This window comes from Rhinoraja longicauda, chromosome 2, assembly GCF_053455715.1.
Source record: "Rhinoraja longicauda isolate Sanriku21f chromosome 2, sRhiLon1.1, whole genome shotgun sequence".
NCBI lineage: Eukaryota > Metazoa > Chordata > Chondrichthyes > Rajiformes > Arhynchobatidae > Rhinoraja > Rhinoraja longicauda.
This window is the reverse complement of record NC_135954.1, coordinates 36,983,879-37,001,317: the sequence shown is the minus strand read 5'-3', so window position 1 is coordinate 37,001,317 and position 17,439 is coordinate 36,983,879. Positions and strand designations below refer to the sequence as shown.

The 17,439-nt window shown below is 41.7% G+C and overlaps 1 protein-coding gene across 5 annotated transcripts in view; it reads right to left on the bottom strand.

Moving 5' to 3' along the window:
* cdk14 (cyclin dependent kinase 14) overlaps nucleotides 1-17,439 on the bottom strand; it is a 520,407-nt gene that overhangs the window by 170,564 nt on the left and 332,404 nt on the right. The window lies entirely within an intron of this gene.

The following is a 17,439-nucleotide window of genomic DNA, read 5'->3' as shown; positions in this document are numbered from 1 at the left end:
GTGTCCTCTCATAAGAATAGAAATAACCCATCTCCTTATTTTAGCCTGTGATTTGCTAACACTCTCCTCGAGGCTAGTCCTGGCTAAGCTGCCTCCTGTTGCTCTGACTCTTTTACTGCAGATTTACATGTGTACTGCTATCCTTTACTGCCATTTTTGATGACACATACACACAGGTGCCATCACACCAGACCCAGTCAACCTTGCACAATATATCTCCTTTGGGTAGTTTCCCTCATGACATCTCCTCGTCTACCTTCCATAATTACAACTTCACTTCCTTGGCCCATTGTATTGCCGGAGTTACTTGATTGGCATTTCTTCCATGTCCAAGCCTTGCAATTTCCCTCCAGGCATCAGCTTGTTAGGAATTGCCCCTGTAATGTAATTGCATTAATGTCATTCACAGCAATGACAAGTGATCCTTTACACACCTGCTATGAGCCTTGAGGACTCAATGGGAAGCCTTTAACAGCTCACGAGTCACAGAACATGGCTAAGAAAGCCATGGCCTGAGAGCTAGAAAATAGGATCAGTTTAGTTAGGTACTTGATAGACAGCAGAGGCACTCTGAGCTGAAGGGCCAACTTCTGCTGTATCAGATTTCATTTCCTTCAGGGCTCAATTTTTCTCTTAACCCACTTATTCTATTGAATACAATTTGATGTAGATTCACAATGTTATTTGCAAACTTTGCCCTTGCATTGAGTGAAGTTACTCTAACCTTTGATATGCCATTCGGCTCCTGCATTCATGATTCATGATTCATTATGCAATACAGCAGCATAAGGGGCATAGATGGGGTAGGCCAGTGTTTCTCAACCGTTTTACCCTTGCGGAACCCTTGAAATTATTTTCATGTCTCAGGGAACCCCTACATAAAAATCCGTCACGTCCAGCTCCTGTCCACTGACCACTAAAGGCCGTTTCACACTGGCGCCATATAGACGTCACTAAATATATTCCCTATGATTATTATAATTTTAAATGTCATAACAGGCTGAAGACTATTATAATACCCAAGAATTTTCCAAGAATATGCCGTACGTGTATAATAAAATTACAAATATGAAATTAAACACAAAAATGACTCAAAAATGCATTTACATATGATTAGCAGGGATGGGCATTTCTGCTCTACATTGGTTCTGGTCCTGGGGAAAACAAACCCACATATGACCACTAATTGCAGTAATTTAGAGTTTAATGTCATCTTGCTTATTGAAGTACATATTGAAGTACTTGTTGAAGTAAATTTGCACATAAATTGATAATCAGCCCAAAAAAGCAATTGGCTTTTCTGCTGTGTTTTATATTTTAACTACGTCTTAATTAATTAATATAGTTATACTGGACCAAGTGGACCCGTTGGGCCCAAACCTCTCCTGCATTGGTGCAGCACACTCTCCACCCCCCTCCCCCTCCCCTCCTCCCCTTCCCCTTCCCCCTCCCCCCTTCCCTCCACCCCTCCTCCCCCTCCCCTGCCCCTCCCCTCCCCCCTCAACCCCCTTATCCTACCTCCTCCTCCCTCCCTCCTCCCTCCCTCCACCCTCCCCCTCCCTCCAGACCCTCCCTCCCTAGGAGATAGATTTAAACTTTAAAATGTGAATAACTTAAAAAATATAACACCGATTTCAATGAAACGTCTTCCATTAGCACCAAAGAGACGACGGTGAGTAAGATGGCCCTACAATTGTCGCGCTATCGTGTACAGTTTTGGCTGTAGTTCAGGAACAAACAAACAAACAAATGAGAGTTTTAGTATAAAGATAATCTTGCACTTAAATTTAATATTTACTCATTACAGTTCCACCACTGATTTTCCGGCACTCTTGGTTCCAGAAAATCAGAAAATGGTTTATCCATTCTACCTTACCAAAGGAGGTCACGGCCTCCGATAGGGGTACAGCGGTACCGGAACGGTCCACCTAGGCTGCTGGGGGGGAGGGCGGAAGATATCGGTCTGCAAAGCCGGCCAAGGAAGTCGGCTACGGGGATACATGTGCTGGCTCCAGCTGGGCTGGAGTTCCAGAACCCCGGCAGCAGGTTGCGAATTCAACCCACCGATCGGCCATGGAAGTCCCGATGAGGTTGAGATTGGCTGCCTTGCCCAGCCTAGGTGCCACATTTTCGGGTAGACCTCCAGGGCGGGGTGATTTCTTGCGGAACCCCTAGCGACCTCTAGCGGCCGAATTGACAAATTGGCCATAGATGTACTGATGAGGTCAATAGACAATAGACAAAAGACAATAGGTGCAGGAGTAGGCCATTCAGCCCTTCGAGCCAGCACCGCCATTCAATGCGATCATGGCTGATCACTCTCAATCAGTACCCCGTTCCTGCCTTCTCCCCATACCCCCTCACTCCGCTATCCTTAAGAGCTCTATCCAGCTCTCTCTTGAAAGCATCCAACGAACTGGCCTCCATTGCCTTCTGAGGCAGAGAATTCCACACCTTCACCACTCTCTGACTGAAAAAGTTCTTCCTCATCTCCGTTCTAAATGGCCTACCCCTTATTCTTAAACTGTGGCCCCTTGTTCTGGACTCCCCCAACATTGGGAACATGTTTCCTGCCTCTAATGTGTCCAATCCCCTAATTATCTTATATGTTTCAATAAGATCCCCCCTCATCCTTCTAAATTCCAGTGTATACAAGCCTAATTGCTCCAGCCTTTCAACATACGACAGTCCCGCCATTCCGGGAATTAACCTAGTGAACCTATGCTGCACGCCCTCCATAGCAAGAATATCCTTCCTCAAATTTGGAGACCAAAACTGCACACAGTACTCCAGGTGCGGTCTCACTAGGGCCCTGTACAACTGTAGAAGGACCTCTTTGCTCCTATACTCAACTCCTCTTGTTACGAAGGCCAACATTCCATTGGTCGAGATTGGCTGCCTTGCCCAGCCTGGGTGCCACATTTTTGGGGAGACTGCCAGGGCGCGGGGGGGTTTCTCGCGGAATCCCTAGCGACCTCTAGCGGAACCTTAGTGTTCCGGGGAACCCCGGTTGAGAAATGCCGGGGTAGACAGTCAGACCTTTCTCCCAGGGTGGAAATGTTGAACATGAGAGGGCATAGCTATGTGAGAGGGGATGAACTTCAATAGAGGTGTGCGGGGCAAGTTGTTTGCACAGAGAGTAGTGGGGGCCTGGAATGCATTGCCGGGTGGTGGTGTGGTAGATGCAATAATAATGGCATTTAAGAGACTTTTAAATAGGCACATGGAAGTGCAGGGAATAGAGGGATATGGATCATGTCCAGGCAGATGAATTCAGTTTATCTTGGCATCATGTTCAACAGAAACATTGTGGGCTAAAAGGCCTGTTCTTGTGCTGTACCTTACTATGTTTTATCTTAATGTCTTTGCCACACAGTGGGTTTCGGTTGGGTGTTCCCCTTTCCTCCCACATTACAAAGCTGGGATAGTGGGCTAAATTAACATCTAAAGTAACTGTGCAAAATAGGGCAATGGCAAATGAGCACAAGGGGCAATGGTGGGCTTGCAATACAGGATAAATCGCATGGGGGAGGGGAGGGGAATGAAGAGGAATGACACTGATGGGGTTGCTTTGTTGAGAGCTGATGTGACCCTGATGGACAATGGTCTTGTTCTGCATTGTAGTAAGGAAGTAATCAGGAGTCAAGCCAGAGCACTGAAACTCAATATCCATCTGTATGATCACATTTGTTGACTCTCTCCATTACTTTGCTAATAATTGGAAATAAGCTCATGGTGCAGTAATTGGTCAGATTGAATTTATTCTGCCTATCCTGTTTCGACATTCTTGGAACATTTTAATAACTGTTGGTGTTTCCATGTTCTTAATTTTCTTGTGGTAGTTGCACCATAATCTCTGAAGCAGATCTCGCTCCATAGTTTTTTAAATAAAATGTTAGCTTACATTAAGTACCCGTAAAAATGTTTATGCCCATGAATATATTCTTGGGAAGTAGCACAATCAACCAACTACTGATATCACGTCCTTGGGCTGTGTTAAGACTATAAAACTATACAAGAATAGAGCACAAAAATCAAGCCCTTCGGCCCGCAATGTCTATGCCGAGTATGATACCAAGACTATCACCTATCTACCTGCATGTAATCCATATCCTTCTATTCCCTGCATTTCTATGTGCCTCTACAAAAGTATCTTAAATGCCGCTATTTTATCTGTCTCATCCACAACCCTGCCAGTGCATTCCAAACACTCATCTCCCTTTGTGAAAAATTGTGTTAGCTTGCATATCTCTTTTAAACTTTGTCCCTCTCAACTTAAGCTATTCCCTCTAATATTTGATTTTTCCATCCATGGAAAAAGGTCTTGAGAAAAAAGTTCCCTCCGGCGTTGCAGGGAAAACAATCCAAATCTGTGCAACTTCTCCCTGAAATTAATATCCCCTAATCCAGGCATATTTCTGGTAAACCACCCCTGCAATAGGGTGACCAGAACTGCACACAATACTCCAAATGCAGCCCATAAAGCCTGCATCATGGCTTCCTGACTCTTATACAGTATTCAATGCCCTAATCTATCAAAGAAAGCACATCATGTGCCTTCTTTACCACTCTATCTATTTGTCTTGCTAGTTTCAGGGAGTTATGGATTTGGACCCCAAGATCCCTTCATACATCAATGCTGTTGAGGGTCATGCCATTAATTGTATATTTTCCTCTTACATTTGACCCCCTGAAGTGCAACACCTCTCCCTTGTTCAGATTAAACCCCATCTGCCATATCTTTGGCTACTTCTGTACCTGATCTATATCCTGCTGTGTACCTTGACAGGCTTCTTCACAGTCCGCAACCCCAGCAATCTTGGTGTCATCTACATACTTACTTACCAACCCGTCTACGTTAACGTCCAAACCATTTATATATAAACCTCAGACAGCAGTTGTCCCAGCACAGATCACTGTGGAACTCCACTATCGTTCCACCACAACCCTGCGTCTTCTATCAATGAATCAGTTCTGAATCCATATGACCAAGTTACTGTTAACCCTGTGCATCTTAATCTTCTGGATCAGCCTACCATGGGAAACTTTATCAAATGCCTTGCTATAATCCATGTACCATAATCCATATATAATTCACCATTCTACCCTCATTGATCATCTCAGTCATCACCTCCAAAAACTCAATCGTTAGTAAGACACGATCTGCTCGGTACAAAGCCAAGCTGCCTGTCACTAATTAACCCATTCTTCAATTAACCCATTCTTCTTCCAAATGGGAGTAAATCCTATCCCAAAGAATCATTTCCAAGAGCCAAATAACTATAATTTCCTGGGATCTCTCTACTTCCTTCTTAAATAATGGAACATCATTAGGTACTCTTCAGTCCTCCAAAAGCTCTCCTGTGGCCAGAAAAGATGCAATAATGTTTGTCAAGGCTCCCACAATCTCTCTCTTGCCTCTCTCCATAATCTGGGATAAATCCCATCAGGTCCTGAGAATTTATCCACCTTACTGCCCCTTAAAAGCCCCAACACCATCTCCTCCTTGATCTTAAACTGCCCTTGCATAACAGATGCGAAGTTCTTGTTTAGTAGCTAGCCTGTATCCTCAGACTCCAAGCACAAATTCTCTCCTTTATCCTTAATTGGCCCTACTTTCTCCCTTGTTATCCTCTTGTTTCTAATATCGGTAGAAAAAGCTTTGGAATTTTCTTGAACTGTTACAAAGTTCATCACTGACGTTTTACAAATTAAAACGTACTTGCTTATGCATTTTTCAGATTAACTATTAACAGGAAATGCTTGATGTCGAAGAGAGGAATGCGCAATAAATCTGAAAGTAGTTACTTCTGTAATCACATTGTGGGATCACAGGGGTAGAATATTAGGTTTGTAATTTCAAAATTGATGTTTTCACCAAGTGAGCCATCTAGTCTAATCCAATTCTCGAACTCTAACAACATTTCTATTTAAAAGCAACTAACTTGACCTGAAAATAATTCATGGAGCCTGCTTCAGTGCACTTTGTGATTAAGAGTTCCAACATGCTAATCCTCCTAGTAAAGGATGTTTTTTAATATTCCCTAGAATTCTTTTGGTGTCCCAATTAAAGGTATATTTTTATAACACGGTGCCAACAACCTATTAATAAATTATTACAACTTTAAACACCCTTGATGGCTTCCATCCGTTCATCTCTTAATTTTCAACTTCATAACATAACAACTGACATTCCAGGAAATGAGTGTTATCTTTCCATGTTCTTCCTTAGCTCATTAAAGTTTGCTAGCTTTAGACAGGAGATGCCTAGAAACACATTTTAATACTAAAGTTCATGGTGACAAATGTACATTTGCATTAGAAACCCTAAATCAAGTTATTTAACTTCACTGTGGGTAAATTTGGGAAAAGAATGCAGGATTAAAATTTACTCTTGGCACAGACCTAGAATGTAGCCATTCATGCTGAGCAAGTTGAGCAAATTTGTGTTTTCTGGGAAACAACAAATTTGAATTCAGATGGATAGTTAACTTGCTTCTATTGCCCAGTTACAGAGCAAGAGCCTGGGAGAAAATCACTTGCTCTTGGTCTGATGCATTTCTGCAGAATGAGAGATTCTACAGAAAAGAAAAAAATAATGTTATAAGATTCAAAATGTTAACAACTCAATAGTTCTGAAAATCACATTGATCAAACCAAAATATGGAAAATTTCATTGATGAAATTCAATTTAATGCCGTGAAAACTATTAATGTACCAAAGAAATAGTTTGAGTTTGCCTCATCCCAAGCTATTTGTTTGCCAATGGATTGCAAAGTAAAGTGAAAGACTCCATTGAGATGTTGAACAGAGTCATTGACTTTCAACTGGCAGAAAATAATCTCCAGAAACAAACCTATTTTACTCGTATAACTATCCTTTGATGAAGTTAGGATTTTGCTATGAACTGCTGTGTAAGGTTACCACAGTAAATAATCTCCAAGAAGGTCAATGGGTCTCTTACTAATCCACTGATCCTCAGATGAAGGCAGTTCATTGCTGTGCATTAGTGCTAACATGCACAAGTGACCTGAACCTTGCACAAGATTCTCAGAACATTCAAATTATCAATGCAATTAATTATTTTTTTCTCTTTTCAATAAAGTTTAGTTTAGTTTAGAGATACAGCGCGGAAACAGGCCCTTCGGCCCACTGAGTCCGCACCAACCAGTGAACCCCGCATATTAACACTACACTACACACACTAGGGACAATGTCTTTTACATTTATACCAAGGCAATTAACCTACAAACCTGTACGTCTTTGGAGTGTGGGAGGAAACCGGAGATCTCAAAGAAAACCCACGCATGTCATGGGGAGAACATACAAACTCTGTACAGACAAGCACCCATAGCCAGGATCGAATCTGGGTCTCTGGCGCTGCAAGACAGCAACTCTACCGCAACGCCACCGTGCCACCCTAAATTCTAAATTCACAATTCAATCTTTATTAACTTCCACACATCGTCATTGTAGGACCATTCTGTTGATTGGGGTTGAGCATATTCTTGTTGATTTTTTTTCCAGCAAAACACCAGTACACATATAAAGCAGGATTTTCTGATTTGTCTAAAACTCAAAAAATATATGCATTCACTCTTAAAATATTATTTTTTGGGAACTATGTAATCATAAAAATCTTTGCAAGTTGAGGTTAACTTGGAAATAATATACGTTTCTAATGGGTCAATCATTGGACTGCATGCTTATTTATATTTCTTCAGTTATTTTTAGTGTAAACACCATAATGTAAAAAAAATAATTAATTTAATCTAAACTATGCACTACTAAGTTGTTAATTAAATCTTTAGAGTAGTTATATACTAGAATTTCAACTGTAAATAATTTTGTGTATTGTTGCTGTTTCTAAGCTACCCAAAACTGCTTCCAAACTATAAGTATTTAATTGCATGAGGCTCTCGGTGACAAGCTGTCGCCCAAATACAATTCTTTTCTTCAACTTTATAATCACCTAACAAGTTTAGTGCAATGAAAATAGCCTTGTAATAATGAGTTTTCTAATTGTTTAGTTGACCACATTCCAAACACACACGGAAGCCATTGTTAAACCACAATTCCATGCAAATGTTTAACTCGACCCCAATTCAATGAAAGACATGGAGGGGAAAGGAAGAAAATATCAGATGGATTTCGTGACAGAGTTTGGATCCACTTTACACAATCTGGGCCCTTGTTGAAACTGCATTGTAACTTGAACGCATTTGAAAATACCTGTGATGGTGATACTGACCACCCCTCCACAACGTTAGAACAGTTCTCCATTTTATTTAGGCCTTGCAGAGTCTCACAGCCTTTGGCCCAAATCAACCATGCCGACCAAGATTGCCCATCTAAACTAATCCCATTTACCCATATTCCTCTAAACCTTTCCTATCCATGTACCTATCCAAATGTCTTTAAAAAGCTGTTATTTTACCTGCTTCAACTACTTCTTCTGGCAGCTCATTCCATATTTTCCCCACCCTCTGTGTGAAAACTTGCCCCTCATGTTCCTATTAAATCTTTCCCCTCTCACCTTAAACTTATGCCCACTTGTTCTTGATTCCCCTAACCTGGGAAAAAGATTCTTCTACATTCACCCAAGAATCACATTATAATTTGACTGTCGTCCAAACCAAATGGCACTAACACAAGCAACAGAAAGTAATTCAAAGTTGGATAACAAAATAGTTCTATGCCTAAATAATTACTATTGTAAACGTGAACAAATCTCCATGTACCAATGACAGGTTCAAGCAGTGGTGACCTTCAAAGTCAATATGCGAAATTATAATCCACAGTAAATAATAGTCTAGTATTACATTTCAGTTTAAGTGAAACACCAGATCTATCACACAACTATTTCCTCTATAATTTCATTTTTTTTAAAGTTTCTCTTGATTTCATGGCATGCAACAATATACTTGTGGGAAACAGTTTCAGTATTGCATGTGCTCTGAATTTTAATTTGCAGTGATTGACAAACTGGAATTATTGATTAAAGTTCTCTATTGTCAAAGTTCAAATGTGGTTTAACAATTCATCACATTAATTTAAGAGTCATATGAATAGGGTTTTTTTCTAATAAGAACTCATTCTATTGACTGGGTTTCTGAGAGATTGTTACTTACATCAGGTAAAAAAAAATTGTGATCATCATTCTTGTCTTCTGTTTGCAATGATGAGCAATGTGTAATTTTGTTAGTTTAAACTTGACACAGTCTGACTCCTACTCTACCACTGGGACGAATCCTTGAAATTATTCATCCACATATTGATTATTTTACTGAAGAACAATCTTGGAGAATCTTGGAGAATCGAGGGAGGAGGGAAGAGGGAGGGAGGGAGGGGGAGGAGAGGGGAGGGGGGAGTGGGGGTGGAGAGGGTGCGATACCAATGCAAGAGAGGTTTGGGCCCAACTTGGTCCAGTAGTATATAATGTAAGGTATAGATAGGGTAGACTGTCAGAACATTTCTCCTGGGATGGAAAAATCAGATAGTAGAGGGCATGGCTTCCAGCTGAGAGGGTGAAAGGGGCAAAATTTAAAGGACATGTGCAGGGCATTTTAGTTTGCACAAAGGGTGGCAAGTGCCTGGAACATGTTGCCGGGAGTGGTGTTCGAAGAAAATACGTTTAGTGGCATATGAAAGACTTTTGGATAGGCATATAGATATGCAGTATTGGGGGGATATGGGTTATGTGCCGGTAGATGAGTGATGGCCGAGACATCATGTTCAGCACAGATATGGTGGGCTAAAGAATTGGTTCTTGCACTGTACTGTTTTGTGTCTCTGACAAGGTGACTAAGGCGTAAATAAGATTGTGTGGTCATCTGGTGCGGTTTATTCCCACAGATGTGGCTGAACTGTTGAGAATTTGCATAATTTTCCATTTTTATTTTAAGATTTCCAGCTTTTGCATTTTTTTAAACTTTCAAATTAATGGATAGCTACTCTTAAATGTTTAAAATGTTGTTCTAATTAATTGTGTATATATTTTCATCCAAATAAGACTGTATCTCAGAGGTTTTTATTTGAAGCTACATAAGGACTGAGATGAGGAAAAAAATGTTCACCCAGAGAGTTGTGAATCTGTGGAATTCTCTGCCAAGGCAGCAGAGGCCAATTCACTGGATGTTTTCAAGAGAGAGATTGATTTAGGGCTGAAGGAATCAAGGGATATGGGAAAAAGCAGGAACAGGGTACTGATTTTAGATTATCAGCCATGATCATATTGAATAGCGGTGCAGGCTCGAAGGGCCGAATGGCCTTCTCCAGCACCCATTTTTTCTACTCGTCTATGTTTCTAGAATTTATAGGAATGGACTCGAAGAAATAATGTGAAGAAACAGTGGCGATGCTAGTAAAGCTGCTGCCTCACGGCGCCAGAGACACAGGTTCGATTCTGACCTCGGGTGCTGTCTGTGTGGAGTTTGTGCGTTCTCCTTGTCACCTCATTGCTTTTCTCCGCGTGTTCTGGTTTCCTGCCTCATCCCAAAGATGTGCAGATTTGAAGGTGAATTGGCCTCTGTATATTACCCCTAGTGTGTAGGGAGTGGACGAGAAATTGGGATAACATAGAACTAGAGTGGTCAATGGTTGGCATGGACGCAGAGGGCCAAAGATCCTGTTTCCATACTATATTTATAAACTGAACTAAACATCAGTTTTGCTTAGAAAATGTAAGCAAAATATCACAGATGCTGGAATTCTGACACAAAACAAAAACTGCTGGAAACACTATGCAGGTCCAGCAGTTACTGCCAAACGGATGCACCTTGACCTGCTGTGTGCTTCCACCATTTTCTGTTTTTATCTTGTAAAATACAAGAGCGCACAGAGCCATTGACAACAATAGCAATGCTGTTTATGGTTTATTGATGGGCTGAATTTATCAGCACTCGCATACAATTCCCCAGGTGTCTTGGTCAATCCTGATCTTAGAAACACAAATCTGACACTGCTTTCTTATTATCTTGAAATTTCAATCAATTAATACCTCCGAATTATCTACAAAAATATTAAAATTGGCTGCTACTCTTCTTGGGTGACATAGATTTATCTGCTCACCAACTGAATGATTAGTTAAAAAAGGTAATGCTGATGCTGGAAATCTAAAACAATTCTGAACAGTTTAGGCAGAATTGATAGAACTGCCGAAGGATCTTTGACCTGAACTGTTAACTTCATTTCTCTTTCCACTAATGCTACTTGATGCTATTGAGTATTTTCAACATTTTCTGTTTTTCTTAATTAGTTGAAATAATTTAGAACGGAGATGAGGAAGAACTTTTTCAGTCAGGGAGTGGTGAAGGTGTGGAATTCTCTGCCTCAGAAGGCAGTGGAGGCCAGTTCGTTAGATGCTTTCAAGAGAGAGCTGGATAGAGCTCTTAAGGATAGCGGAGTTAGGGGGTATGGGGAGAAGGCAGGAACGGGGTACTGATTGAGAGTGATCAGCCATGATCGCATTGAATGGCGGTGCTGGCTCGAAGGGCTGAATGGCCTACTCCTGCACCTATTGTCTATTGTCTATTGTCTAAAATAGATCAGAGCCCCATAAACCATTGCTGTCCTGTGTAGGACATTGGAATTTTTGTCTTTTTTTAAGGTGAGGGGGAAAAGATTTCATAGGAATCGGAGAGGTAACTTTTTCAAACAAACGGTGGTGGGTGTGTGGAACGAGCTACTAGAGGAGGTAGTTGAAGCAGGGACTAATGCAACATATAAGAAACAATTAGATGGGTACATTGATAGGGCAGGTTTGGTGAGATATGAGCCAAATGCAGGCAGAAGGGAATAGTGTAGGTGGGACATATTGGTCAGTGTGGGCAAGTTGGACCGAATGGGCCTGTTTCCATGCTGTATGACTCTATGATATCTGAAATGTCCTCCTTTTTTAGAAAGAACAGCTTCCCCACATTGACCAAGCCCTGATTGGTATCTCATTTATTTCCTGCACTTCTGCTCTCACACCAACTCTACCAGCCCCCCCCCCCCCCCCCCACTAGACAGACAGGGGTAGAGTGCCCTTCATCTTTACTTTCACCCTTCCGCCTCCACATCCTTCACACTATTCTTTGAAATTTCCACCAGCGACAACATGATTCCAAAATCAGTCCCATCTTCTCCCCCCCCCCCCCCCCCCCCCCATTTCCACTTTCCACAGGGTCTACTCTCTCATTGACATGTTGGTTTGTCCAATCCTTTCCATTTCTGGGGACTTTTTCCTGTGACCAAATGAGACGTAACACCCATCCTTGCACCTCTCCTCTCACCTTCGTTCAAAAACCTAAACAGTTCTTCCAGGTGATATAGAGACTTGTCTGCACCCTGTCTATTGTTTTTGGTGCTTTTAAATGGGGCATTTACAACATCAGTGAAACCAAACGCTGACCAGGCTACTGCTTTGCCAAGCAGCAATGCCATGTCTGCTGTGGTCATCTGGATGCCAGCCCTTTTAATTCCCTTTCCCATTCCCACACCAAGCTGCCCGTTCTCAGCCCGGGAGAGACCAAATGCAAACTAGAGGAACAGCACCTCGTATTCTGCCTCATCAACAACCCAATAGCATGAACATTGAATTCTCTGTTTTCAGGTAACCTGCATCCCCTCTGCTTCTTTCTCCCTCCTCCCAACCACGCACACTCCCTTCTTCTCACAATACCAACCAGCCCCATATCGTCCTGTTTGTTTCACCTTCCCCAACTATTCCATCACCCAAATACTCCTCGTATTGGATGCTCTCATACTCCCCCAATGCTCTCCCTCCCTTTCAATGATCACCTCCCAGCTTCTGTTACTACCTTTACCCTTCCCTTCCCTCCTGAGTGTTATCTGCCAATCAATCCCCCCTTGCCTGTACCCACCTGCACTTACCAGTTCTTACCCCCAAGCCCACTCCCTTACTTCTTTATATTCGCTATTTTCCCTCTACTCTCTCAGACCAGATGAAGTGTCTCCAACCGAAATGTTGACAGTCCACATCCCTCCACGCATATTGCCCACCCCACTGAGTTCCTCCAACAACTCTCCTCTATTGGCATGAGATTCCAGCATCTGCAGTATGCTGTACCTAGCTCGTTTGTGATCATGTATTGTCTGTCCATTGACTGGTTAGCACACAGCAAAAACTTTTCACTATACCTCGGTACACATGACAATAAACTAAACACAACAGTGATCTGCTGTCTCCAGTTCCTCTCTATCAAAGTGCCTATACAACGCTTTTGACGCCAGACAAATGTTTTCCCCACAAGCACAAGAAGAAATAAGGAACAGCCTAAATTAACAACATTCCAATCTCAAGGATCAATTGTTTTTGGAGAACTAAGTTATACTTTGTTTCAACACCAGGTAGGAACTAAATTTTGGCACCTTGATTCCTTCATACAAGTAAAACCAAGAAAAAAAAAACCCTGCCTGCAAATTGATATTGCCACCATTTTGTTAATAGACTCTGACTGAAAGAAAATAAGATTCAGAAGAAAGTATGATATCATCCTGGTCTCAATCAGACAGAAGTCACAAGAGGAAACATTGCACTGGCCTTTTATAAGGTAAGAAACATAAGGAATACTTTTCCATTACCTTTTCTCTTTGAGTTGATTAAATGGGAACAGAATACCACCAAGAGAGAGTTGCAAAAACTAATGACAAAATAAAAATTGGTAAAACATTATAAGCTCTCTCTACATAGAGTGTTGTTCCCAGTAGAGGAGGAAACTATATTTCCCTTTGGGGTTGTATATTTTTCAATTGTGAATGAGCAACTCCTTCAGTTCCAACCCTGCCGGTAGTCACACTAGTCAATAGTCCAGTACTCTGCACTGCAGACATTTCATTTGATTTACATCTTGCATGGATATCTGGTAGAGTGCTGTACTGAATATTAGCTATCATGGAAACTGTGTCTACTGTGGCCTGCTGAGAAATGAATCATGATAACAGCTAACATACAGCCAAATCATGGTTCAGAATAAAGTCTGAGAGATGCCTTCTCCCATAACCCCAGTAGTGCCTTCTGAACCATTTTCACAGGTGCTCACCTGTTAAAAATGAAACTCACCACATCCAAGAGGAGACTCCACACGATTGCCTTGCATGTATGCTGAAACCCAGCACGGCATCTCAAGTGTTCCACTTATCAGTGAAGAAGATTGGAGCCCCATGGATAATGATACAATTTGTAATGCCTTAATGTATTTGACTTTAAATAGAAAACAAAACTGCAATGAATTCCTGTCTATTTTTGCACAGTATAATGCTATACCTCAGATTCCCTGACAAAAGCCATAGATACACCACTTTGGAATTCCTTTGGAGAGTCATTTAGACAAATCGAACCATCATCAGAAGAGTACAAATAGAAATGGAAAATGTGTGTGTATGCATGGGAAAGTGGGAAAGAACCTAATAAACAGAGAACGTTAGGATTTGGTGAATAGTTAATGAAGGTGCGAGACCTTGAAGAATTATTCAATTATTCAAGAAATTTCAATTAAAAAAACAGTTGTTTTAAGATAATTGGATTCCAATTTTAATTTGTAAGTGCTTATACAGAACAAACTGTTTTGACACTCAAGGTAACTTTCATCTTCAATTCATTTAATGATAAAACGACATTTTTGAGAACTCATCACAAAATCAAAAACTCTTAATGCTGCATCAGTTTTAAATTATTGAATTTTATGGTATTTCTCGCCACCTGCTGCTTAATATAAGGTACTGCACAGTTCCCAGATTGTTGGCAACACCATTTCCAGGAAAGAGACAAAGTGCTGGAAGTAACTCAGCCGGTCAGGCAACATCTCTGGAGGACATGGATCGGTGACCTTTCAATGTATCTTCCATTGGTATAAACCAACAACTGCAGTTCCTAGTTATTACATGTTATGCCATTTCCAGGAATTAGTTCTAGAGATACAGCATGGAAAAAGGCCCATTGAGTCCACATCAGCCACCCGTTCACACTAGTACTCTGTTATCCCAATTTTTCATCCACTCCCTACACACGAGGGGCAATTTGCACAGGCCAATTGACTTGCAAACTCGCACATCTTTGGGATATGGGTGGAAACCCATGCAGTCTGAGGGAGAACGTGAAAACTCCACACAGACAGCATGCAAAGTCAGGATCAAACCCTGGGCTCGGGTGCTGGGAGGCAGCAGATCTGCCAGCTGTGCCACTGTACCAAATATTTATCAGGGACACCATCAGAATCAGAAATATTCACGTAGTGCAAAACTAGGTTTATAAACATAAATGTAAAACCACTGGGGCATTCACTCAAAACGTTGGGAATATTCTCTTCTGCTGCAGCATAATTAACACATTTCCCATGGCGATACAAAAAAACCATGATTTTTAATCATTTTGATATGACATTACACTGACATTTATTACTCTATATTTATGCCTAGAGAAAGTAAGTCACAGGGATCCAGCGAAATAAGGAGGATTGTATTGTGGAAAGGAACCATGTCATAGTTTGAAATTTGATTCAATTAAGATGGGAATAGATTTAAGTTAGCTTGAGTTCGATACTTTAATCTTTTTCAGTCAGCAGGAGATGCTTTAATTTAGATAGTAGCACTTGGAAACACAGTCAAAGATAGTTCCTGTTGCTCACGACCTTTCTTAGCAATTGCCCACCCGCAGATTTTTTAGCTTGCGGATGTGCAAAGACCACTTATCTGTAGTCCCCCCCCCCTCCCTCCCCCCCACCTCTGTAAGGCTGTTCACTCATAAAACAGGTGTTCTGGCTGACTGTCATTGTTTAAGGCAGCCACTATGTTACAATCGCGAATGGCACACACTCTTCCAGCAACACTCTCAGCTGCCATCTTGTCCATAATGGAACACTGCAAACAGATTTTGGGTGGGGCTGTCTCTTGGAGAAGAGGATCCGTTTTCAAACCACATCTCGGGTGCTGGCTGTGAGGGGTTTGAACATTTTCTCCATGACTGTGTGGGTTTCCATCCACATTGTAAAGATGTAGAGATTGGAAGGTTAACTGGCAATTGTAAATGATCCCTAGGTGTTGGGAACAGTGCCCTGAGTCAGGGGAAATTGGTGAGCCAGCGGGGGAGAGCTTTGCTGCCTGAGGAGGATTTGGCAAAGAGACCATTCTTCAGACTGCTTTTCCAGAGGTTATAGTTGCTCATGCCTCAGTGAGGTCTGTCATGTTTTGTAGGTTGAGAGTGGTGATTGAAAGAAATATATGTGGCCAAAGCTGGATGACAGCAGTGATGCAAAGGGTTGAAGAGTTGACTGTGGTCACAGTGAAATGGAGGTGCAAAAACATATTGAGACTTAAATACAAATCCACAGATTGGAAATTTGACTATGGCGCAGTTAGCCAACAAATAGACGAGGAATGTTTTTGTGTATAATTTGTTGCCAGCAGAGTTTTGGCAGAGATAAAGTTTATGCAAACAGGAAGATGTTCAGATTCACAGGAAAACACTGCAGGAGGTGATGAAGGCATGCCTGAGGGCATTGGAAGAGAAGAGCTGAAGAGGTCAGAGGACAGTCAATATTAACAAAGATAGAAATAACCAGGGTTTGTGAATTGGAATATGTGGGGTCCGAAGTTTAACTCAAGGTCAAATAATAGTTTCAGGTAGTGAAAAGTCTAGTTAGCTTGAGTTGTTGCTCTGAAAAGGGAAAGGATGGTAAACAGTTTGTGCTGGGGCTGGAAATTGTGACTGAGGTCTTCATAAAGTTTAAATGGAGAACTCAATGAAAAGGTTTGAGACAAGATTGGTGAGCAAAATTAGACCACATGGTATTAGGGGTAGAGTGTTGATGGATAGAGAATTGGCTGGCAGACAGGAAGCAAAGAGTAGGAGTAAACGGGTCATTTTCAGAATGGCAGGCAGTGGCGAGTGGAGTGCCGCAAGGCTCGGTGTTGGGGCCACAACTATTCACCATATATATTAATGATTTGGAGGAAGGAATTAGAAGTAACACTAGCAAGTTTGCAGATGACACAAAGCTGGGTGGCAGTGTGAACTGCGAAGAGGATGTTAGGAGGTTGCAGGGTGACCTGAATAGGTTGAGTGAGTGGGTAGATGCATGGCAGATGCAGTATATAATGTAGATAAATGTGAGATTATCCACTTTGACGGCAAAAACAAGGAGGCAGATTATTATCTCAATGGTGTCAGGTTAGGTAAGAGGGAAGTGCAGCGAGACCTGGGTGTCCTTGTACACCAGTCACTGAAAGTTGGCGTGCAGGTACAGCAGGTAGTGAAGAAAGCTAATGACATGTTGGCCTTCATAACGAGAGGATTTCAGTATAGGAGTAAAGAGGTTCTTCTGCAGTTGTATAGGGCCTTGGTAAGACCTCATCTGGAGTATTGTGTACAGTTTTGGTCTCCTAATTTGAGGAAGGACATCCTTGTAATTCAGGCAGTGCAGCGTAGGTTCACGAGAT